Here is a 26,701-nt window from a genome sequence, read left to right as displayed (position 1 = left end):
TAATGAGCCATCCATCAGATGGGTTTCCACCCATTTCCCCTCTAATCAGTGGACCTTCACCCACGGAAAGATTGATCGCGGACCCCAGCAACGATGCAAATCCTAACTATGCCGAGGGGCTGAAAATGTTAGATTTCAATGCCATAAGCGAGAAAAATGCAGACATTGCGACAGACGCTCTTCAAAATAGACCATCAGGCGGAGGCCTTGTGAAGGTTCTCTCCAGTTTAGCCCTCAACTATGCCCACCAGCAGAGATGGACAGTGCACCAGTACCTCAGTGCCCAGCAGAGGCACGAGCAGGAAGCTGGGGAGTTCAAGGTACAGGTGGAGAGAACCAGGGAGCTGGCATCGAAAGCCGAAAAAGATAAGCTACTGCTAGCTGAGGAACTGTGTGTGAGAACAGATAAATTGGAAGATCTGTCTAACACTTATAACAAAGAACGCGAACAAACTCTTGACCAAGTCCGTATTCTAAAAGAACAACTCGGTTTAGCCAAAACTAAATACGATGAAGTCCACGCGAAACTAGATGAATCGGACGAGCTAGCTAGAAAACGGGGCGAGCAAATTGATGCCCCACAAACAGTTGTGAATGAAACCACTCAAAGCAATAATGCTCTATTCCAAAAGTTGCAGACCAAAGACGATCAGTTAATGAACACAATGACCAAGTTGGAGGACAAAACAGCAGAACTCATTGAAGTCGCTAATTTAATGAAGGATGAGAAAGACCAGGTGAGAAAGTTGGAAAATGTGACCTCTAAACAAAAGGAGGACATCGCATCACTGGATCTCTCACTCCACACTCGCGACCTCTCCCTGCAAACCATGACAGATAAGTATGAGGCCGAGCGAAAAAAGGGCGACACCTACGTGTCGAAAATAAACACCCTCAACTCCCAGGTGGACTCTGCGATGCAGCATAACACCACCCTTAGGTATCATCTGGAGGAACTCCAGAACAGTCACGCGCTAGCGCGGGACAACCAAACCAAGCAACCTAGCTCACATCCGGAGCTAAGAGAACGAGGGAATGTAGATGACAGGAGATTTCAGCCTCTTTCTCTTGGCCATTCGGCCCACAGTGAATTGGGGCCTCCTCGCCAACACAACCACAGCTTGACTTTTCCTCTTGGCCTCTCGGCCCACAATTCTCCACGGGAGAGTGCAGATGCTCCCCGCGCACTTGGCGGGGATCGCCTTGACAAAATCGTCAAAAACTTCCGCCTCTTCGACCCCGTTCCGGGAAAGCCAAACGACACTGAGACATTCTTAGCAGACATAGAGGACGCCTTGGATGGCTATCCAAACGCTACGAATGCAGACAGGCTCTATCTTTTGAAGCGAACGTCCAACAGACACGTGACAAGGTTCATCCGTCTACAAGAGCAACACGTGCAAAACGACTATGCTAAACTTGCCACGGTTTTGAAAATAGAATTCAGTGGTTCTGCGACTCGCAAACACGATAGTTCGTTGGCTAACAATATCAGACAAGCTCGAAATGAACACCCACAAGCCTACTATCACCGGCTTCGTTCAGCTTACTTTGGCATGCTCACTGAAACAGGAATGGAAGACCTATTGCCGTTCAAACAACTTTTTCTGTCAAACATGTCTCCCAACTTCATTAACTACTTGGGCCCTACTGCCCACGTCGGGTTGCCAATCTCGACGCTCCGAGAGCTGGCAAGCACCGCTTTTGAAGCATCAAAAGCAAGCCGGGCTAAGAGCCCGGACACCTCGACTTTCGAGCTTAGGCGGGAACCATCACTCGAATTAGAAGGGGCTGCATCAGGGACATATGCTGTAAAAGAGGACGATCAAAGGGGGTGGCTACCAAGTAACCACCACCCCGACAACCACCGCCGTAACAATAGCTACGATGAACGTCCCCAATCTAACAGGTCCCGTAGAGATCAACCTAGCCGACATGCCCCTCCGCCTAACTCTCACAAAGGGTCAGGACACAAGGGTAACAAGCGTAACAAGGGCAACAAAGTGTTCAACAATGATTTAAACGCTAACCGAAATGATATAGAAGCTCTGATAAAAGAGGTACTGCATCGTAAGAAATTTGAGAAAGAGGACAAGGATAAATCCTCATGACTAGGCGTAAAATCGTTGGAAACCGAGTCCGCCGAAATTCATGCAATTCAAGAGGACGCAAACATTTCCATTACCCCCGCCCCCACTCGAATCCCTGTCCAGGTACCGCCCGTTCTAGACACAAGCCCGCAGGTTTTGTCTACAGACTTGGACACGGAGGTGGAGATGCACGAGATAAGCAGCTTTGTAACAGATGATTCCTCTACCATTCCGATAGAGGACCCACTGGGTCACGTAGGTAATTTATCTGTCTTGGAAATCGACGCAGATTACAAACCGCTCCGTTCTCCCAACCCACTCCATTTTGTTGGGGATATGACGAGAAAAACCAACTCGAACAGGCCATACCTTAGAACAGTCCTGGAGGACTGTGTGACCTGTCACGCTCTGATAGATTCGGGTTCAACAATTTCCCTCATATCCGAAACCTTGCTGGATGAACTAAAAAGGGCAGTGGACCCAACAAAACGTTGGTTGAAAACGGAACATTGCGATACGAATCTTCGAGGTTTCACTCAAGCTACCTCGCCCCTAACCAAACGTCTCCTACTTAAACTCAACTTCGAAAGCGTGTCACTGATACACCCCGTGTATGTGACTAGCATCGAAATCGAACGAATGCTGATTGGGAGTGATTTAATTGACCGTTTGGTACCACTAATGGATTGGAAAACCAATCAAATCTGGTCACAGATACCTATGCCAACTCCGTTGACTTCGCCACATTCTTCCAAGGCTACCTGCCATACATTGTGCAACGATGTGGGTCCGACGTCAGCATCTGACGCAAACCCTGTGAACTTGGCCATGAGCCCGCCATTTGTGGCAAAGGACAATGTGAGTTCGACTCGGAACTTAACCGAACATGTGGTTTTCTTGTGCGGCTTGGGTGATTCACCAGCCGACACTTACCGCCCTCCTCTGATAGGGGGCGTGTGCCTAAACGGCACTATGGCTGAGGATACCAGGCTGGCCACCTGGTCAGAAAAATCAGCAATCAGTTTGGAAATGTTCAACGAAATTTCGAAAACGGCTAACTGCCATCCCCTTGTGCCGAAAACGGTTAGATTTCCACTGGGAACGACTCCCCAGACAACACTCACCGCAATAGGGGTGTGTGCGCTATCGATCCGCATTGGAACCAAGGAATTATCCCACTACCTACTGGTTGTCGCGGACCTCCCACATACAGTCTATGTGGGAGTGGACATTTTGGTAAGATTGGGTGTTAAACTTGATACCATACACCAAGTTCTTTGGTCTTTGGCGCAGCCAAACCAACATGCCTTGTCTTTCGACCCAGTGCGAATGGCTTCCGGGCAGACTATTCCTGAAGCTTGCAAGACGATAACTGAGTCCGCCATGTTGATACCGGCAAGAACCACAGAGGTTTCTGTAAGACTGAACCTGGCGCCCGGATACCGGATGGAAGGCACCACTGCTTTCTTCCAACCCTCTCCAAAACTATTCGACTTGGGGCTAACTATCAATGGCAACCCACTGTTGGAACTAACCGCTAGATCCACTTACCTCCTGGTACAAAATCTGACTCAAGCGGATATTTCCATTCCTCGGCACACTCAGCTAGGAACATTGATCGATTACGCCTTCCATGATTTTGAACTAGTTGTTCCTGTGATTGGGCCTCTTCCGTCCTCCCTAGACCTAGATGGCGAGGGAGGTACGCTGTTTACTTGTCAGTCAAAAGCAATAGCACTAACTCCTGTATTGCCACTGGACGACACATCGGCATTCCGGCTGGATGTCGATCCTGACAGCAACCAGTTAATATACTCCATCGTCACGGAGGATGATATTGCGTCTCCTCCTGCATGCGAAGTACACTCTTGTGAGGTAACAACCGATGACTCTTCCAAAAGTGACATGCCGTCACCACCCGATGAAGACCTGTACAATGTCGCCGAACCATATCCTGGTTTCCATGCACAGGTAATACAACTACTGTCGGAGGCTGATGCACTTGTCAATGACACTGAACGCCATCAGTTGAGAGAATTGTTTAACAAACACAGTGAGATCTGGTCGACAGACTCGCTGGATTGCGGGGTTACGGGTATCCATGTGGTGCGTATTCCTACGCCACCCGGAGCAACTCCTACGTTCGTTAGACAATACATAATCCCGCTCGCAGCATACGCAGCAGTACAAGAGATTATCGATTCCTTATTAGCTAAATGGATAATCAGGGAATGTAACAGTACGTACAGCGCTCCCGTGTGGCCCGTTCTGAAACCAACGGGTAAATGGCGTCTTACCATTGACTACAGACAACTCAACAAACTGGTTCCGTTGTCTCGTTGGCCAATGACACAGCTCGACCAAGAGTTGCCAAAGGTGGCAAACGCCAAGTACTTCTCCACAGTCGACGTGGCAAATGGTTTCTGGACCATGACAGTCGACCCGCGTGACCAACACAAGTTGGCTTTCTCTTTCTCGAACAAGCTCTTCACGTTCAATCGTTGCCCATTCGGGTATGCAAACTCCCCCTCAGAGTTCAACATCTTCCTGCACAAGGCGATGCCAGACGCAGCCTCTAGGGGGACGATAATTTACGTGGACGACGTTCTCATGAGAAGTGAGACTTGGTCACATCACCTCAATGAAATGGACCACGTTCTCACCCAACTCGGGACTGCAGGGGCTAAGTTGGCCATCATGAAAGGGCAATGGTGCAGGACCAAGGTAAACTACGTTGGGCTTCTGGTGGGTGCCGAGGGCATCCTGCCACAGTCTAACCGAATCCAAGCAGTCCGCAACATCAAAACACCTACAAACCTTCACGAGGTGCGCAGCTTCTTGGGAGTATGTAATTACTCCCGTCAATTCATCGAAAACTACGCCGACTTGTCAAAACCGTTGACTCACCTTCTTCAGAAAGACACCCCATTCATTTGGGATGTCACTCACAACGAAGCGGTGGCTTCCTTGAAAAACCTGCTTTGCGAGGCACCCTGCCTGGTATACCCCAACAAAGACAAGACATTCTTTTTGGAAGTCGGTTTCTCAGAGCACTGCCTTAGCGCTGGGTTGTACCAAAAATACGACCAAGACAAACGTGTGGTTGCTTACGCGAGCAAAACACTCAACCCCGCCGAACACAAATACTCAGACTGCGAAAAAGCGCTGCTGTCGACAGTCTGGGCGATCAAACACTTCACCAGTTATGTCGGCGGACAAAAGGTGATCATAGAAACATGTCACCAGCCTGTGACTTTTCTGAAAAGCCAACGAATCCGTGAGGGTGCTGTACACAACAGCAGGATAGCGGCTTGGCTCATGACGCTGCAGAGCCATGATGTAGTAATCAACTACGCAAAAGCAAAGAACCTGCCTTTGGGCAGTGCTTTGGCGGTGTGTCAACACTGTGGTGACGATGAAACCGACTCCGGACCACCCCCGCGTGACATCGCTCCGCCATTGCCGTCGAACCATCACTATTTCGAAGAGAACGTGTGTCTCGACATGCCGATGGCATTTGTAGATGGCTGTTCTTACCGCCATCTAGACCACTTGCAAGCTGGGGTGGGATTGGTATGGCACAACGACATTCCGTGCAAACCACTTCAATTTCAGCTTGGCAACAAGACCAGCCAGTTTGCAGAAGTGGCTGGCGTGCTGATCACCCTGCAAACAGCGGTGAAACACGGATTGGCAGAACTGGCGATCTGCACCGACTCTAACTACGCGAGACTCACCTTCTTATGCCACTTGCCGTTTTGGAAACAAAAGCACATGACTACTTCAAGTGGTAAAGAGGTGAAAAACAAAGAGCTCATTCTAGCTTGTGATGATCTCATCACCAAACACGACATACAGGTGTATTGGAAGAAAGTCAAGGGACACTCCAAATCACCTGGTCGTGACAAACTTGGCAACGACCATGCTGACAGCATGGCGAAATCTGGTGCAATTCACGGCACCCCTTGGTGGTTTGCTGCTCGAGACGAAAAACCCACTGAGGAAGCTATGGTGTCTGCGGTAACGCGTAGCCATGTAGCACCACGGAAAACGTCGTCGCACAAACATAATGTGTTGCTAACGCATTCATTCATGAATGGCGACCTGGTAGCAATGCAACACCAAGATGAGTCCCTCGCCACTTTGATGGCATTCCTGTCGGATCCTGTCAACCACCCAGTGTCCGAACTGGCTTTGGCAGGTTCACACGACTTGCGTTCGCTGTACGCAACTAAACAGCACCTCACACTTGTAGATGACCTATTGGTGTATGTTTCAGAAACCGACACCGCTCGAAGGTGGGTGGTTCCTAAAACACAGAGGGGGATAATGATAGCTCATGCCCACGACGAGCCATGTGGAGGCCATAGGGGGGTCAAGGCTACATGTGAAACATTGCGACAGGTGGCCCACTGGCCTCACATGGAACAAGACGTGGCACGATACGTGAGGGGGTGTCTAGTTTGCTGCCAGTTTCAACCCACCAAGCCACTTCACAGAGCACCCCTGCAACGCAAGGGTGTGTCTTACCCCTGGAGCTCGATCCAGATCGACTGGGTCGGCCCAGTTGCCAGGTCTGCCAGAGGCAACAAGTACCTCCTCACAGTGACTTGCGCATTCAGAAAGTGGGTGGAGTGCCTGCCGGCGACCAATGACACAGCGGAAACCACTGCCGTTCTTTTGCTAAACCACGTTTTCAGTCGTTTCGGCCTGCCAGGAGAAACCGTGGACAGCGACAGAGGAACCCACTTTTCGGCAGCTGTAATGACCGAACTGTGGAAGCTCCTGGGAGTCAAAGCTAAACTCCACATCGCGTACCACCCTAGGAGCTCGGGGGGGGGTAGAAAGGAGCAACCAATCAATTGTCAGAATCTTGAGGAAATATGTGGCAGCCAACCACAAAGATTGGGACCTCAAACTCCCATTGGTACTGATGGCAATCAGAGCCACACGCAACAGGTCTACGGGAATGACACCCTTTGAGATGATGACGGGCCGGCAAATGACCCTTCCACTGCATCTCCTGTACCAACCGGGAGATGTCGCCGCAGCCACCGCCTACACGGCTCACCAATACGTGACCGACTTGCGGAACCATCTCCAGACTACCTTTGCGTACGCTCAAGGACAATTGGAAAGAAGTGCAGAAGGTGACAAGACCTATTACGACAAAAAAGCCTCACACCAGATGTTCGAGGTCGGAGATAAGGTGTGGTACTACATATACACCAAACCCGCGGGCGTCGCAACAAAGTTCCTGCCCCACTGGACGGGGCCACACGAGATTGTGGTGAAGCTATCACCTGTAGCTTCCCAGATCAAAATCAGCAAAGGTCGACAAACCGCCACATTAAAGTGGGTCCACCGGAACCAAATCAAGTTGTACACTCCCCCCATGGGAATAGAAGGGGTGCTAGCCAGCACCGAATAGATAAAAACCCTAGCAAAAAAACCAGAGGTACTAAGAAAATTCTTAAGTACCCTCAGCTGATCCCTTCCAGGAGACCAGTACGTTGCACCTAATATCTTTTATTCTCTTCCCAGCTACCAGATATACATCTGTTGTCACTAGTGATATCGTCCTGCGCTGTACTGATTAAAAATAAGAAAAACAGAAAAATAGTTGTCAAAACAATTTTTGTTCACGAATACAAATAACTGAAATAATCCAACAATCTCTGATTATGCGTTTCTGTAGGATGGAGTTCCTTTGGATGATCCTGACACTCTGCGCCCTGGTCAAAACCAACCCAGCAGACGTACTCACGAACGGACCCCCTACGGGAATCGTTCTCCGCGACGATCCAGGACTCCTCATAACTAACTGCAGAGTACACACGCAGAGGGTATATGTCCGCCTAGATGCAGAGAATGTGTACCGCCAACACATTCCACCTGCGGCGCATTTGAGTTGGGCCGGGGCTGACTGGACCAGCCAGGCAATTAAGCACACCCAGCTAGACACTGCCCATATGTTGGCCCAACTCCAAAAGTTCACAGTAACCCAGTCAGAACTAGCTGAGCCCAGGCGAGAAAAACGATTCGTCGGGGCGCTACTATCGATAGGGGCAGCCGTAGGGTCACTATTTGCCCTAGGTACCACTGCCGTCAACGCAGTCAGTCTAGCCACAGTCAAGAGGAATGTTAGGGAGATTACTGAAGAGATGCCACTTATCCAGCAGCAGATGAAGGCACAGGCCCTTAGGTTGCAACATGTGGGAAAGTCTCTCCAGGACACTATTCTGGTGGTCAACACACACGCTACTCTCCTGAACAAAACTATCCTGTCTGTAGGAAAGCTAGCAGAGGTCATGAACCATGACTATGCCCATGTCCAATTGGTTTGATTGTTACTGGAGGATTTTCTCCGTGAAGTTAGCTCTTCTATGGACCACTTGGCCATGAATAGAATCCCCTCATATCTAGTGCCCCTCTCAATGGTGCACGACATATTGACCTCAGCTACTTCAACCACACTAAGGCCGTTACAATCACATTTGGCCTATAGTCTGGGGTCGGCCATCCCAATACACGTTGATGTTGATCGTAATGAAGTGGGTTTTCTACTGACGCTGCCGGTTGTTGAACTGGAGAATATCTATAGATTGAAAACGGTTCTCAATGTAGGATTTTGGCGCGACAGTACCCACGTAAAGATTGCCACGCCCCCAGTTGTAGCTTACCAGGAAAACAACCCAGATTTCTATCTCACCCATAACCTGCTAATGTGTACTCTAACCAAAGATGTCCACTACCTTTGTCCTAGCAAACCATTTGTCAGGGATAACACTGAGCGTCTTTGTGGTATTAAAGCTATCACCAGCGAAGAACGCTGTAGAGCCAAACTAACAGCCAGGGATGGGGCCACCACCACACAAGTGGAGGTGGTAGGGAACCGATGGTTGGTCAACACACCGTTCGCGTCCGCCACTATGACTTACGAACGCCATGACTCCATCACCCAATTAAACCTCCCCAACCAGACTGTTTTTGTTACGGTACCAGAGGGGGCGATTATTCACGTAGACGACCTCGCTCTATACCACCTTCCCGACGACCGGATAGACACAGAGATTGAAATGCCGGACGCTTTTGCTAAACGTTCCCTTGAGTTACCACAAGCCATTCAATACCAAATCCAGTACGAGGGACCCATGACTGTCGATCTTAGCGTACTGGATGAGGCACTGTTAGTCGACCCGACTGACTACAGACCAAAAGATTGGTCTGTCGCCCGCTCTTGGACGGTGCCGGACAGTATCCTGACTGTTACCATGATCCTTGGTCTCATTTCCCTTGGCGTGTGCACCTACTACGTACACAGGCGCACACGTGCAATGGAAGACCTAATGAGGTCTTATACTAGGATCACCCGTGGGACGGAAGCGATCCCGATTTTTGGAAAGGTGGCAATGGATCCGGAAACCCTCTTACAGGACCCGGTCCCAGCCTCCTCTCCCGAACTCGCTAGGTCAGCCCAGTAATGTCCCTAATGTAAGCTTGGCCTTCAGGGGCCAAGTTTTTCCAAGTGCCTTAACTACCCACCTGCAAGTAGGATCAACCTAGACATGACATTAGAGACAATGCCATGATAGAGCTATTTAGCCAAGGCCTTGGACATATATAGAACATAGTCCATATTAGATGATTAAGGTGTGGTAGACATATTTTGTATACTTTTATGTTTTTATTCCAATTTTTCGTTTCATTACCTTTGACACTTAGGAAGCCTTAGAGCCAAGACACCGCTCCTTTGGGGAGGAAATGTAATGATGTATTGCCTGAGTGTTGTGCGTTATTAACGTCTGCCAAGTTACTGCCTAGGTCCACTAACCGGGATAACCGGACGACGGGCCGGAACACAGAGCCACTGCCAGACCTCCTTGATCCATTCTGGTGGTGATCCACAGCTTGCGGAAAGCCTACCAGGGGGAACCACTAAAAGGGGGGGGGCTGCTCTGATGATCCACAGACCAGGACATCCGATGGTCATTCTTATGGTGGGTTGCAACATGCAGAATCATTCCAAGTTGAACCTACCAGAGGGGGACTGTCATGACTGTCCTGATCAGGTCAGGGTACAGGAGACCACCACCCTACAGATTATCTCCCAAACCCCCAACAGAGGAGGAGAGATCTAGGGGTCTGAAGATGTGGGGGTTTTATGACACCTCATGCCCATAATACAGAGAAATTCCTTTGTCCTAACAATGGAGAACTGGCCTCGGAACCTTAAACATGCAATAAAGGAACTTTGGAACAATGGTTTCCGTCAGCCACAATGGTGGTTATGACGAAAAGTGGAATATTAAAATGTATGTAACTTTGGTATTTGTTTTTAAAGGTTAAGAGATGACGTTATTATGAAAACATTGTACCTTTAAGAGTTTTCCCAGTATATGCCTGATGTTTATACATTGTACGCTGTTTGGAAAATATCCAAATCAAACAGAATGTTTTGATAAAGATGAAATGTGAAGTTAGTGTCTAAAATCAGATTTTTAGCCAAATCTAAGCCTTGCCCCCTGTACTTGGTCCGCCCAGAGAATCGCCCTAAAGGCTGTTACGCCCACTTCTGACCCGAGGGTATAAGACAGGAGAGTGAAGAATTAACATAGTAGACTATTGACCCCAAGCTGCAGCCAAGGTCTAACAAAGTCGACGAACCCCAAAACGAAACACAAGGTTGAAGACAAAGAAATATTTTTCTACACGAGCTACGGACGAGTAGCTGTGTCTAAGCGGGTGAATTCAAGCCGAACCACCCAGCCTCCACTCTCCATTGAATCGTGGTATCGACACCATTCGAGCCGAAGCTGTGAGCTCTGAGCTACAGAGCTGTCTGTCCTCAGAAGACCCCTTTCCGATCAAGGGTGAGGATCAGACCACTTAGCCAAGAAGGACACTGACATCGTGAGGACAACCAGAGAGTTGCGCCGGAGAAGAAGTGCGTCATTTAAAAGCCTAAACGACCCACGCGGAGCTTCCCACCTGAGAACTACAACACGTAATTACATCATTATATTCTGACCCATAAGAGCGGCAGTTCGGGGCAAGGCTAATTTTAAATAAGCATGGCTGACAAATGAACCCAAATGTATATTTCTCTCGTGTACTTCCTTTCTTTCTCTCTCTTTAAAATCCCCATTTTGGGTAACAAGCGCCATAGTGTGTTGGCCCGTTATACTAAGTCCTAATCAATAGCTAGACTGTGTTTTGTGTATGTGCATTTTTATCATCATTTTAGCTTGCTAGTAAATAAATAATCAACTAAGATTGGTGTGGTAAATTCAGTGGTAAAGCCCGGGTCCGTGCAGATTCCCGGATTATACGACTTTCAGATTATGAGACTAGAGGAAATTGATTAATTTAGCGACTGTTGTAATCGATATTCTGATATCCTTTGAGTTAATTTGGGAAATAGAAACTCAATCAAAACAATGTTCCCATGGTGCCCCAGGTTAATGAGTTAATAATTGCTTGATTCATTGCTTAATTCATTTAATCACGTAATTATAAACCGTTAATCATTCGATGAGCAACAGTCGTCACATTAACTAATACAACGTCACGACAGGAGGCAATCTGTTACGTACAAGAGTGTGAAGTTATAGTGTATGAAACAGCCGCTATGCTCCAAGACATGTTTACCTGCACACTGCTAGAGATGTACATTTATGTTGTATTTAAACGTGGATGTCAGGCATACTCTCTGCCCTCTGAACATGTCTTTTAGAACAGAAGACCAACAGCTGCTGCACGGTGATTTCAGTGCTATCACAACAGCTTACACATTTCACAGTTTAAAACATGCCGTTTTCCACGAAAGCAGAAAGCATGTGATTGTTAAGAAACCTTTCATACCAGTTCAATCAGTAATGATCTTATTTTCTCATGATAATGAAGTACCACTAACATAATGTGTTGCCTTACAAGCTAGCAGAATCCAGTGTATTGAGGTGATGAAGAAGTGTTGCTTCCATAATGTGTTGCCTGTCAGGTTAGCAGACTCCAGTGTATTGAGGTGATGAAGAATTGTTGCTTACATAATGTGTTGCCTGTCAGGTTAGCAGACTCCAGTGTATTGCATTGAGTTGATGAAATGTGTTGCTTCCATAATATGTTGCCTGACAGACTAGCATACTGCAGTTTATTGAGCTGACGAAGATGTTTTGCTTCCGTAATGTGTTGCCTGACAGGCCAGCATACTCCAGTGTATTGAGGTGATGAAAATGTGTTGCTCCATAAGGTGTTGCTTGACAGGCTAGCATGATCCAGTGTATTGAGGTGATGAAGAAGTGTTGCTTCCATAATGCGTTGCCTGACAGGCTAGCAGACTCCAGTGTATTGAGGTGATGAAGAAGTGTTGCTTGGCAGGCTAGCAGACTCCAGTGTATTGAGGTGATGAAGAAGTGTTGCTTCCATAATGCGTTGCCTGACAGGCTAGCAGACTCCAGTGTATTGAGGTGATGAAGAAGTGTTGCTTACATAATGTGTTGCCTGACAGGCTAGCAGACTCCGGTGTACTGAGGTGATGAAGATGTGTTGCCTGACAGGCTAGCAGACTCCAGTGTATTGAGGTGATGAAGAAGTGTTGCTTCCATAATGCGTTGCCTGACAGGCTAGCAGACTCCAGTGTATTGAGGTGATGAAGAAGTGTTGCTTCCATAATGCGTTGCCTGACAGGCTAGCAGACTCCAGTGTATTGAGGTGATGAAGAAGTGTTGCTTCCATAATGCGTTGCCTGACAGATTTGCAGACTCCAGTGTATTGAGGTGATGAAGAAGTGTTGCTTCCATAATGCGTTGCCTGACAGGTTTGCAGACTCCAGTGTATTGAGGTGATGAAGAAGTGTTGCTTCCATAATGCATTGCCTGACAAGCTAGCAGACTCCAGTGTATTGAGGTGATGAAGAAGTGTTGCTTCCATAATGCATTGCCTGACAGGTTTGCAGACTCCAGTGTATTGAGGTGATGAAGAAGTGTTGCTTCCATAATGCGTTGCCTGACAGGTTTGCAGACTCCAGTGTATTGTGGTGATGAAGATGTGTTGCTTCCATAATGCGTTGCCTGACAGGTTTGCAGACTCCAGTGTATTGTGGTGATGAAGATGTGGGCTCTATAATCCTCTCTGGGAGGATGGTCGGCATTCCTTTACATTTTCACGCTGGTATAAAGGATTTTGGAGACAGGCGCAGGAATAAACAAAAGAGGTTTTTAATACACCCAAAACAAACACGTATACAAAAACACTGGGCTGTACCCAAACAAAAGAGCGAGGGTAAACCTCGTTGAACGACACGGGACGATACCCATAATACACAATATATAAAGCATGCAGCATAATAGCTGCACCAACGCATAGGTACTCACACCACCAACGGACATGTGAACAATGACCGACAAAGACAGAGGGAACAGAGGGCACATATATAACATACTAATCAGTGGAAATGGGAACCAGGTGTGTGTAATCAGACAAGACAGTCCGGGGTTGATGTTAATGAATCCCGTTCAGTGAAGCCTAGAAAGCCGGTGACGTAGACCTCCAGAACTGGTGAACAGAATGAGCAGCAGTACCAGGGGGGATCCGTGACATACATAAACTATAGGACTACGTCTCAAATGGCACCCTATTCCCTATAAAGTGCACTACCTCTGACCAGGGCCCAGGGCACTATTTAGGGAATAGGGGGCCATTTGGGACACTATATAGTGAGTAGGGGGCCATTTGGGACACTATACAGGGCTTAGGGGGCCATTTGAGACACTATATTGGGCATAGGGGGCCATTTGGACACTATATAGGGCATAGGGGGCCATTTGGACACTATATTGGGCATAGGGGGCCATTTGAGACACTATATGGTTGTTTGATTTCCTCTGATTCATATTCTCTTTCGCAACATTCATTGTACAATCTTATATTTTTTCCCACTTCAAGCCCTTTATTATTATGCATACGCTGTCATTTTTCGGTGGAATTAGATTGATGGAGATGGTTGGTGGGAGCTGTGGGATTGGAATGATGGAGATGGTGATTGGTGGGGAGCTGTGGGATTGGAATGATGGTGATTGGTGGGAGCTGTGGGATTGGAATGATGGTGATGGTGATTGGTGGGGAGCTGTGGGATTGGAATGATGGAGATGGTGATTGGTGGGGAGCTGTGGGATTGGAATGATGGTGATTGGTGGGAGCTGTGGGATTGGAATGATGGTGATTGGTGGGAGCTGTGGGATTGGAATGATGGAGATGGTGATTGGTGGGGAGCTGTGGGATTGGAATGATGGAGATGGTGATTGGTGAGGAGCTGTGAGATTGGAATGATGGTGATTGGTGGGAGCTGTGGGATTGGAATGATGGAGATGGTGATTGTTGGGGAGCTGTGGGATTGGAATGATGGAGATGGTGATTGGTGAGGAGCTGTGGGATTGGAATGATGGAGATGGTGATTGTTGGGGAGCTGTGGGATTGGAATGATGGAGATGGTGATTGGTGAGGAGCTGTGAGATTGGAATCTTTGAACCCCATTTCTGAAATGTCTACGTCTGTTTACACTGCAGTGTCTCCCTGACATCATTGGTATGTCTTGGAAGCAATTCCCCCCCGCCCCCCCTAAATATGAATAATTCAGCACATATTAATCCAAAGGTCATCTTCTATTAATTAGTAGCCCTGCTGTTGACTAAACAGCCTCAAGGTACCTGATGGCCAGTTTAATTACAATTTGAAATGAGTGTACTGTTTGACAATCTCTATATGTTCACCCAGTGCTCTCCCAGCCCGCATTACACCTTGAGAAATAAGTAGGCTTATAATGAGAACCATTTTAGCTTGTTGGCAGATCATTTTTTGGCCCTGGTCAACAGTAGTGCTCTGTACAGCGAATAGGGTGCAATTTGGGATGCAGTGTTCTACAGTGTACACTACAGGCTTGTAAATGACACCAACCGATGTATAATATTGCTGCTAACAAGCAGGTATTTGAACATCTGTGGATTGGTCATCTGTTGTAATGCTGTAATGCCAGTATGCTATGATTCTGTACATGTATTGTACATGTGCCTTTCCTGTCCACAATGTATACCATCATGTAATACATGCTACTATGACAACAACGCAGGAACATTCCCTTTAAATATCAATCAGTGTTACACTGAACTTCTGCTATACACATTGAGTAGAGCACGTTTACTAATAAACGTAGTTCCCTCCCCTAAGCACATGGTGGAGTTATAACGGAAATATATCTCTCCTCTGGTCCCTTTGTATTGATATCACAGTACTAAAGTAAAAGAGCATTGAGCCAAAGTGTCTAAAGGTACTGTGTTTGGCCCAGGGGTATTTAACTGTAGTAATGCTGCTGCTCCAGGCACTGTGTTTGGCCCAGGGGTCTTTAACTGTAGTAATGCTGCTGCTCCAGGCACTGTGTTTGGCCCAGGGGTATTTAACTGTAGTAATGCTGCTGCTCCAGGCACTGTGTTTGGCCCAGGTGTATTTAACAGTAGTAATGCTGCAGCTCCAGGTACTGTGTTTGGCCCAGGTGTATTTAATTGTAGTACTGCTGCAGCTCCAGGTACTGTCTTTGGCCCAGGGGTAATTAACTGTAGTAATGCTGCAGCTCCAGGTACTGTGTTTGGCACAGGTGTATTTAACTGTAGTTCTGCTGCAGCTCCAGGTAATGTGTTTGGCCCAGGGGTATTTAACTGTAGTTCTGCTGCACCTCCAGGTAATGTGTTTGGCCCAGGGGTATTTAACTGTAGTTCTGCTGCACCTCCAGGTAATGTGTTTGGCCCAGGGGTATTTAACTGTAGTTCTGCTGCAGCTCCAGGTACTGTGTTTGGCCCAGGGGTATTTAACTGTAGTAATGCTGCAGCTCCAGGTAATGTGTTTGGCCCAGGTGTATTTAACTGTAGTTCTGCTGCAGCTCCAGGTACTGTGTTTGGCCCAGGGGTATTTAACTGTAGTACTGCTGCAGCTCCAGGTTCTGTGTTTGGCCCAGGGTATTTAACTGTAGTACTGCTGCAGCTCCAGGTAATGTGTTTGGCCCAGGGGTATTTAACTGTAGTACTGCTGCAGCTCCAGGTAATGTGTTTGGCCCAGGTGTATTTAACTGTAGTACTGCTGCAGAGGAGCCCCTGAAGCAAAGTGAGTCTATGGCAAATCAAAGCTGTCACACACATTACCCCTGCATAATCAATGAAAGCAATGCAGAGTTGGTTAGCTTCACACACAGTAACAAAACAAGGTTGGTTAGCTTCATACACAGTAACAAAACTTGGTTGGTTAGCTTCACACACAGTAACAAAAGAGGGTTGGTTAGCTTCACACACAGTAACAAAACAGGTTTGGTTAGCTTCATACACAGTAACAAAACTGAGTTGGTTAGCTTCATACACAGTAACAAAACAGGGTTGGTTAGCTTCATATACAGCAACAAAACAGGGTTGTTTAGCTTCATACACAGCAACAAAACAGGGTTGGTTAGCTTAATACACAGTTACAAAACAGGGTTGGTTAGCTCTGTAGGCAGTCCAGATGAGAACACAGTAACAAAACAGGTTTGGTTAGTTCTGTAGGCAGTCCAGATGAGAACACAGTAACAAAACAGGATTGGTTAGCTCTGTAGGCAGTCCAGATGAGAACACAGTAACAAAACAGGTTTGGTTAGTTCTGTAGGCAGTCCAGATGAGAACACAGTAACAAAACAGGATTGGTTAGTTCTGTAGAGAACACTGTAACAAAACAGGATTGGTTAGTTCTGTAGGCAGTCCAGATGAGAACACAGTAACAAAACAGGTTTGGTTAGCTTCATACACTGTAACAAATGGTACACAGTAACAAAACAGGGTTGGTTAGCTCTGTAGGCAGTCCAGGTGAGAACACAGTAACAAAACAGGGTTGGTTAGCTTCATACACAGTAACAAAACAGGGTTGGTTAGCTCTGTAGGCAGTCTAGGTGGGAAGTCATGTCTAGTCATTCTGAGATGATGCCCTCCCAGATGTAGCCTGGATCCCAGACCTGTATATGTTATCATTCCACTCCTTGCCACTCTTTAGCAAGACATACAGGTCTGAATTCCAAGCTACCCAGAGGAAGGGCTAACCAAAACCTAGACCAAGGATGTGTTTCATATCTCTGGTCTGTACTGTAATGTCCTGTACTGTCTTGTATTGCATGTGTTGCTGTGATTCTGTGTATAGAGAAATACTGCCAGGTACACGTCTTGTCGATTTTTATACACTTCTTGTCGATTTATGAATACGTTATGATTTCTGAAGATATGTAGCTATTTATCTGCTCATTTGTACTTTGCATTGTTGTATACATTCGAATCACATGGCAATTTTTTTTTACTATTGAATGGAAAGACCCTACTGTAATGGTGATGGGTTGATTAAAGAAGGCGTGTGAACTTGTAACAGCTTAAAGATATTGTAGTTGGGTGTTAGAGGTTCATGTTATCTCTACATGCGGTAGATTTGTCTCCTTACAGAAGGAAGAAACTCAAGCGTAGTCCGAACTTACTTTTGACGACTCAATATTTAATGTTTCAGGTAAAATTCCATGACAAGAAAAAATCTTTTCACCATGTATGGAAGGTCATTTTTGATGGGATATTTTACAAAGGCATGACAACACAGAGTTGATCGATACTATACTGCTGGCAAGCGTTTAAGCTTTCTCTCCAAGCGACCTCCAACCTACACCCACCAATGACTAATTTACAAGCATATATATTATATATAGCAGGTATATCATATATAGTTTTTATACAAGATACATGTGTGTACATACAATATTCTGGCAAGGTGCATGCCAGTATACATACATGCACAAAAAAAATACACACACACACACACACACACACACACACACACACACACACACACACACACACACACACACACGCTGCACACACACACACACTCGCTGCACACACACACGTGCTGCACCCACACACGCTGCACACACACACTCACCAATATATGCACGTGTACCCATTTACCTTACAACAGAGATTGTCATCTCATCACTTTACATTTACATTTTGATTCGCTTTTTTCATGACTGAATTCAGGTGACTAAGCCTTTACTCAACAATATATAAACATATATAAACCAGTCTTGTTGGTTGCCACCTTGTCAATTCTTTTCAAAGGTACTGTTATGTACAATATATATATATATTTTTTTTTAAATCACAAAATTGATGTGATATTAATTTTGTGTGTACATGCCTCATATTCATAACACGTCTGAAAGTGAACATTTTGTGTTTTGTTAGTCACATATTGTTAGTTGGTCAGAAGGGATATATGGTTAGAGCAACACAATTGGTTGATGACGGCCAAATGACAACACAAATTCACCCGATACATGTTCAATCAACATAGTAGCGTAGCAAAGCTAGTGATTAAAAGGGTGTAAAAAAATGGCCGCCACATTCAGATGATCATGATGATGGAAGATGACATCACAATGAACTTACGTTATAAAATGAAACCTTTTATTGTTGATGTTGGAAAAAAAACATTCTATAGATGAAATAAAAGATTTTGTCAAACTGAAGGATAACATTGTTTCTACAGCTATGTGTTATGGGAGTTTCATAACACTGCATTTCACATACAGTACACAATGCATACTCACTATCTTCCTTTTCTGGTTCATACGTGAAACCTTTGGCACAAAGAGAAACTGCACTAAAGCGTTCACCCCCCTCCTAAAAGACACATTTACATTTATACCGCATTCCTATTTTATTTATATTTTTTACATTTTTTTTTACAAAAACAGAAATCTCTAACTCTTTGTCAGGGATGAACAAACAAATGGGGAATTCCAAATAACAAAATAATGACACCTGTTATTTAAATATTGAATTGATATCATATCTATTGTTCTACATTCGTGCAATTCTCTAAATAGTTTTTAATGAAATTCTATAACAATGAGTGCCACTTGAGAATATTGTTATCTGGTGTCATTCCCACTGTAGGCCTATATCAGATATCTGTTTGACAGTCCCTCTGTAGGCCTATATCAGATATCTGTTTGACAGTCCCTCTGTAGGTCTATATCAGATATCTGTTTGACAGTCCCACTGTAGGCCTATATCAGATATCTGTTTGACATTCCCTCTGTAGGTCTATATCAGATATCTGTTTGACAGTCCCTCTGTAGGCCTATATCCGATAGCTGTTTGACATTCCCACTGTAGGTCTATATCAGATATCTGTTTGACAGTCCCACTGTAGGTCTATATCAGATATCTGTTTGACAGTCCCTCTGTAGGCCTATATCCGATATCTGTTTGACATTCCCTCTGTAGGCCTATATCAGATATCTGTTTGACAGTCCCACTGTAGGTCTATATCAGATATCTGTTTGACAGTCCCTCTGTAGGTCTATATCAGATATCTGTTTGACAGTCCCTCTGTAGGCCTATATCAGATATCTGTTTGACATTCCCTCTGTAGGCCTATATCCGATAGCTGTTTGACATTCCCACTTTAGGCCGATATGGAGCCTTAGGTGTTGTTGATGGTAATTAATTTAACTTTCAGGTATCAAGCATTCCCTATGTCTGTCTGTCTTGTGTGATTTATATTGACATAAGAGCATTGTATCCAACTGTGTTCCTCTGAATGAGCATGATCTACGTATATCATATGTACACTGAACAAAAATATAATTAGGCCCTAATCTATGGATTTCACATGACTGAGAATGCAGATATGCATCATAAAAAAAGATAAGGACGTGGATCAGAAAACCAGTCAGTATCTGGTGACCACCATTTGCCTCATGCAACGCGACACATCTCCTTTGCTTAGAATTGATCAGGCTGTTGTTTGTGGCCTGTATAATGTTATCCCACTCCTCTTCAGTGGCTGTGTGAATTTGATGGATATTGGTGGGAACTAGAACACGCTGTCATACACGTCGATCCAGAGCATCCCTAACGTGCTCAATGTGGTGACATGTCTGGTGAATATGCAGGCCACGGAAGAAGTGGGACATTTTCAGCTTCCATGAATTGTGTACTGATCGCTGCGACATGTTGCCGTGCATTATCATGCTGAAACATGAGGTGATGGCAGCAGATGAATGGCATGACAATGGGCCTCAGGATCTCATCACGATATCTCTGTGCATTCAAATTGCCATCGATAAAATGTAATTATGTGCGTTGTCCATAGCTTATGCCTTCCCATACCATAACCCCACCGCCTCCATGGGGCACGCAACATTGACATCAACATTGACATCGCCCACACGACGCCATAAACACTGTCCTGCATCTGCCCGGTACAGTTGAAACCGGGATTCATCCGCAAAGAGCACATTTCTCCAATGTGTCAGTGGCCATCAAAAGTGAGCATTTTCCCACTGAAGTCGGTTACGCCGCCGAACTGCAGTCAGGTCATGACCCCGGTGATGACGACGAGCACAAAGATGAGCATCCCTGAGACGGTTTCTGACAGTTTGGGCAACAATTCTTCGGTTCTGCAAAACCCCACGGTTTCATCAGCTGACCTGGTGGCTGGTCTCAGACGATCCCGCAGGTAAAGAAGCCGGATGTGGAGGTCCTGGGCTGCCGTGGTTACACGTGGTCTGTGTGATTGTGAGGCCAGTTGGATGTATTGCCAGAATTTCTTATGGTAGAGATATTAACATAAAATTATCTAAAAGCAATATTTTACGGTAGAGAAATTAACATAAAATTCTCTGGTGGATATTTCTGCAGTCAGCATGCTAATTGCACACTCCCTTAAAACTTGAGACATCTGTGGCATTGTGTTGTGTGACAAAACTGCACATTTTAGAGTGGCCTTTTATTGTCCCCAGCACAAGGTGCACCTGTGTAATGATAATGCAGTTTAATCAGCTTCTTGATATGCCACACCTGTCAGGTGGATGGATTATGTTGGCAAAGGAGAAATGCTCACTAACAGGGATGTCTTTTATTTCAGCTCATGAAACATGGGACCAACACTTCACATGTTGCGTTCATTTTTTTGTTCAGTATATATACTGTAAGTATATTGTGGGATTTTTTTGTGTTTTAGTTAAGTATCAATATCATTGCTCTATACGCAGTTAGAATGTAATTGAATCACACCTCACACATTGCAAAGAGACAGGTCTGCGTTCACTGTCGCTGTCTGAAGGAAGCAAGTGCTTTGTATTTTATTTGTCAGCTTACTCTGTCCCTTCTGTATTTGATGAAAGACAAATGTATTGAAAATGTAACTGCAGCGAGTAACTGTTTCAGGATAACATAGAAATAAAAACTATTCTGCAAAAAGGAATTGATATTCAGTTCATGGTTGGAACTTAGTTGGGCCGTGGGTTAACCATGTTCAATGAGTAAGATTTATTCAATTCATGAATCAAAATTCAACGATTTTCCTTAATCGACTCGGGGTTAAATGAAATTGACCCTGACCTTGACCCTTCTACATGAAACTCTTATGACACGTGCAAATTCACCACCGGCAGCTTCGCTAATGCATTTCTACACTGATGGCTACATGACCCAAAGTGTCATCTGAAAGCAAGCAGTCTCGACCAAGCAGGGAGAAAGGTACATGTCCTGTTACTGTCTAACCCTCCAGGGAGAATGGTACCCTAAACATGTCCTGTTACCGTCTAACCCTCCAGGGAGAATGGTACCCTAAACATGCCCTGTTACCGTCTAACCCTCCAGGGAGAAGGGTACCCTAAACATGTCCTGTTACCGTCTAACCCTCCAGGGAGAATGGTACCCTAAACATGTCCTGTTACCGTCTAACCCTCCAGGGAGAATGGTACCCTAAACATGTCCTGTTACCGTCTAACCCTCCAGAGAGAATGGTACCCTAAACATGTCCTGTTACCGTCTAACCCTCCAGGGAGAATGGTACCCTAAACATGTCCTGTTACCGTCTAACCCTCCAGAGAGAATGGTACCCTAAACATGCTTTGTTACCGTCTAACCCTCCAGGGAGAATGGTACCCTAAACATGCCCTGTTACCGTCTAACCCTCCAGGGAGAATGGTACCCTAAACATGTCCTGTTACCGTCTAACCCTCCAGGGAGAATGGTACCCTAAACATGCCCTGTTACCGTCTAACCCTCCAGGGAGAATGATACCCTAAACATGTCCTGTTACCGTCTAACCCTCCAGGGAGAATGGTACCCTAAACATGTCCTGTTACCGTCTAACCCTCCAGGGAGAATGGTACCCTAAACATGTCCTGTTACCGTCTAACCCTCCAGGGAGAATGGTACCCTAAACATGTCCTGTTACCGTCTAACCCTCCAGGGAGAATGGTACCCTAAACATGTCCTGTTACCGTCTAACCCTCCAGGGAGAATGGTACCCTAAACATGTCCTGTTACCGTCTAACCCTCCAGGGAGAATGGTACCCTAAACATGTCCTGTTACCGTCTAACCCTCCAGGGAGAATGGTACCCTAAACATGTCCTGTTACCGTCTAACCCTCCAGGGAGAATGGTACCCTAAACATGTCCTGTTACCGTCTAACCCTCCAGGGAGAATGGTACCCTAAACATGCCCTGATACCGTCTAACCCTCCAGGGAGAATGGTACCCTAAACATGTCCTGTTACCGTCTAACCCTCCAGGGAGAATGGTACCCTAAACATGTCCTGTTACCGTCTAACCCTCCAGGGAGAATGGTACCCTAAACATGTCCTGTTACCGTCTAAACCTCCAGGGAGAATGGTACCCTAAACATGTCCTGTTACCGTCTAACCCTCCAGGGAGAATGGTACCCTAAACGTGCCCTGTTTCTTTCACAAGCCGCTAGAGGACACAGTTGTAAACCATTTAAAATGTATTAACTGATGATCGTTATGCATTGTTAGCCGAATCTATGACAGTCAACTGTTATCCAGAATGAACATCCTTGAAACTATGGACATATGGTTAAATCAAAGACATAGTGGACAAACCATAGGAGAAAGCATTAAAGAAAAGTTGTATGTCAATATGTGAATATGGAAAATGTAACCTCAATGTTAGGCTGCCTGAATATGGATGTAGAGACTCTTATTATAGGTGTTACTATCCTGATGAGATAGGGGTACAAATTAAAGCAAATAAAAAGCTATTTGCTGCCAGACTGTATACAGTACCAGTCAAAAGTTTGGACACACCTACTCATTCAAGGGTTTTTCTTTATTTTTACAATTTTCTATATTGTAGAATAATAACATCAAAACTATGAAACAACACATGTAATCATGTAGTAACCAAAAAAGTGTTTAACGAATGAAAATATTTTTTATATTATTCAAAGTAGCCACCCTTTGACTTAATGATAGCTTTGCACACTCTTGGGATTCTCTCAACCAGCTTCATGAGGTAGTCACCTGGAATTTATTTAAATTAACCAGTGTGCCTTGTTAAAAGTTAATTTGTGGAATTTCTTTCCTTCTTAATGCATTTGAGCCAACCAGTTGTGTTGTGACAACGTAGGAGTGGTATACAGAAGATAGCCCTATTCGGTAAAAGACCAAGTCCCTATTATGGCTAGAAAAGCTCAAATAAGCGAAGAGAAATGACAGTCCATCATTACTTTAAAACATGAATGTCAGTCAATCCGGAACATTTCAAGAACATGCTGCATAACATAAATTCATTAGAGTTAACTGTACCTCAGAAATTGCAGCCCAAATAAATGTTTCACAGAGTTCACGTAGCAGATACATCTCAACATCAACTGTTCAGAGGAGACTGAGTGAATCAGGCCTTCATGTTTACAATTGCTGCATAGAAACCACTACTAAAGGACACCAATAAGAAGAAAAGTCTTGCTTGGGCCAAGAGACACGAGCAATGGACATTTAGACGGGTGGAAATCTGCTCTTTGGTCTGATGAGTCCAAATTTGAGATTTTTGGTTCCAACTGCCGTATCTTTGTGAGACGCAAACATGTGTGGTTCCCACCGTGAAGCATGGTGGAGGAGGTGTGATGGTTTGGGGGTGCTTTGCTGGTGACACTGTCTGTGATATATTTAAAATTCAAGGCACACTTAACCAGCATGGCTACCACAGCATTCTGTAGCGATGCGCCATCCCATCTGGTTTGCTCTTAGTGGAACTGTCAAAACACACCTCCAGGCTGTGTAAGGGCTATTTGACCAAGAAGGAGAGTGATGGTGCTGCATCAGATTACCTGGTCTTCACAATCACCCAACCTCAACCCAATTGAGATGGTTTGGGATGATTTGGACTGCAGAGTGAAGGAAAAGCAGCCAACAAGTGCTCAGTGTATGTGGGAACTCCTTCAAGACTGTTGGAAAAGCATTCCTCATGAAGCTGGTTGATAGAATGCCAAGAGTATGCAAAGCTGTCATCAAGGCATAGGGTGGTTTTGATTTGATTTGTTTAACCCCTTTTCTGGTTACTACATGATTCCCTATGTGTTATTTCATAGTTTTGAAGTCCTCACTATTATTATACAGTGTAGAAAATAGTCAAAATAAAGAAAAACCGCTTGAATGAGTAGGTGTGTCCAAACGTTTGACTGGTACCACCTTTTTCATTACCCGACTAGTAGGAAATACATTATGTTTCAGTGAGACTAGACAACTATTTCAGAGCTGTCAACCACCGCTATTACTTACTGTGGAGATGACGTAATTAGACTATTGGGAGATATTCTTAATTGGCTCCCTAGCACTCATTACGATGCGTACAGTACATGTTATATTTTATGAAAGGAAGATAACGAAGTGAAAGTATGGTGGAAAAGCAAAGGCTATATCTCCTTGCATGGAACCTCTGTCTGGGCTGTTCAAGGCTTCTTCTAATGAGATAATGTAGAAAATGAGTATGTTCTTATTACAGGAGAAAGATCATGTTGAAAATGCGAAGGTTCTTAATACAAGGGGAAAGATAATGTAGAACATGAGTAGGTTCTTATTATAGGGGAAATATAAGGTTGAAAATGAGTAGGGTCTTATTACAGGGGAAAGATCATGTAGAAAATGAATAGGTTCTTATTACAGGGGAAGGATAATGAAGAACATGAGTAGGTTTGCAATAGAGTGGAGGGAAAGGTGGTGAAAGGCATTGCAACATGCCATACAAGAAACATTTGAGGAGGAACACAGTGTTAGGAATATAATGGGGGAAGAGCCTGTACTGTATATTTATATAAAGTGTTAGCACGACACAGAGTGAAACATTTTTGTCCATTGAGGCTTAGGTATGTGTCTGCAGACCCCTGAACAAGATGAGATTCTTTGAACATATTCAGGCAAGAAAAAAAGTAACTTGGATCATCAGTTGGAGCTGGAGCTGAATGTCTTGCTGGATACACTAAGCAGTATTTCACCAGAGATTGGACAAAATACACCATTCCACCTTGGGTTCACAAATAACATTTAGCCAGATTCTGCTTGTTCAACAAGATATACTGTGTGTTTTTTGAGTTTTGTTTATCGGTAAGTAAAATGGTGTTTGGGAAGGTTCCACTAAGCTGGTTCCAATATGTATAGTATTCATTCATCTGTTTGATCAGTGATCAGAAAAATCTCTACCAAACTGAAAGCTATGACCATATATATATACTGCTCAAAAAAATAAAGGGAACACTTAAACAACACATCCTAGATCTGAATGAAAGAAATAATCTTATTAAATACTTTTTTCTTTACACAGTTGAATGTGCTGACAACAAAATCACACAAAAATAATCAATGGAAATCCAATTTATCAACCCATGGAGGTCTGGATTTGGAGTCACACTCAAAATTAAAGTGGAAAACCACACTACAGGCTGATCCAACTTTGATGTAATGTCCTTAAAACAAGTCAAAATGAGGCTCAGTAGTGTGTGTGGCCTCCACGTGCCTGTATGACCTCCCTACAACGCCTGGGCATGCTCCTGATGAGGTGGCGGATGGTCTCTTGGAGGGATCTCCTCCCAGACCTGGACTAAAGCATCCGCCAACTCCTGGACAGTCTGTGGTGCAACGTGGCGTTGGTGGATGGAGCGAGACATGATGTCCCAGATGTGCTCAATTGGATTCAGGTCTGGGGAACGGGCGGCCAGTCCATAGCATCAATGCCTTCCTCTTGCAGGAACTGCTGACACACTCCAGCCACATGAGGTCTAGCATTGTCTTGCATTAGGAGGAACCCAGGGCCAACCGCACCAGCATATGGTCTCACAAGGGGTCTGAGGGTGTCATCTCGGTACGTAATGGCAGTCAGGCTACCTCTTGCGAGCACATGGAGGGCTGTGCGGCCCCCCAAAGTAATACCACCCCACACCATGACTGACCCACTGCCAAACCGGTCATGCTGGAGGATGTTGCAGGCAGCAGAACGTTCTCCACGGCATCTCCAGACTCTGTCACGTCTGTCACGTGCTCAGTGTGAACCTGCTTTCATCTGTGAAGAGCACAGGGCGCCAGTATTGAAATTGCCAATCTTGGTGTTCTCTGGCAAATGCCAAACGTCCTGCACGGTGTTGGGCTGTAAGCACAACCCCCACCTGTGGACGTCGGGCCCTCATACCACCCTCATGGAGTCTGTTTCTGACCGTTTGAGCAGACACATGCACATTTGTGGCCTGCTGGAGGT

The sequence above is a fragment of the Salmo trutta genome, chromosome 13, assembly GCF_901001165.1.
Source record: "Salmo trutta chromosome 13, fSalTru1.1, whole genome shotgun sequence".
NCBI classification, from domain to species: domain Eukaryota; kingdom Metazoa; phylum Chordata; class Actinopteri; order Salmoniformes; family Salmonidae; genus Salmo; species Salmo trutta.
This window is presented reverse-complemented; position numbering follows the sequence as displayed.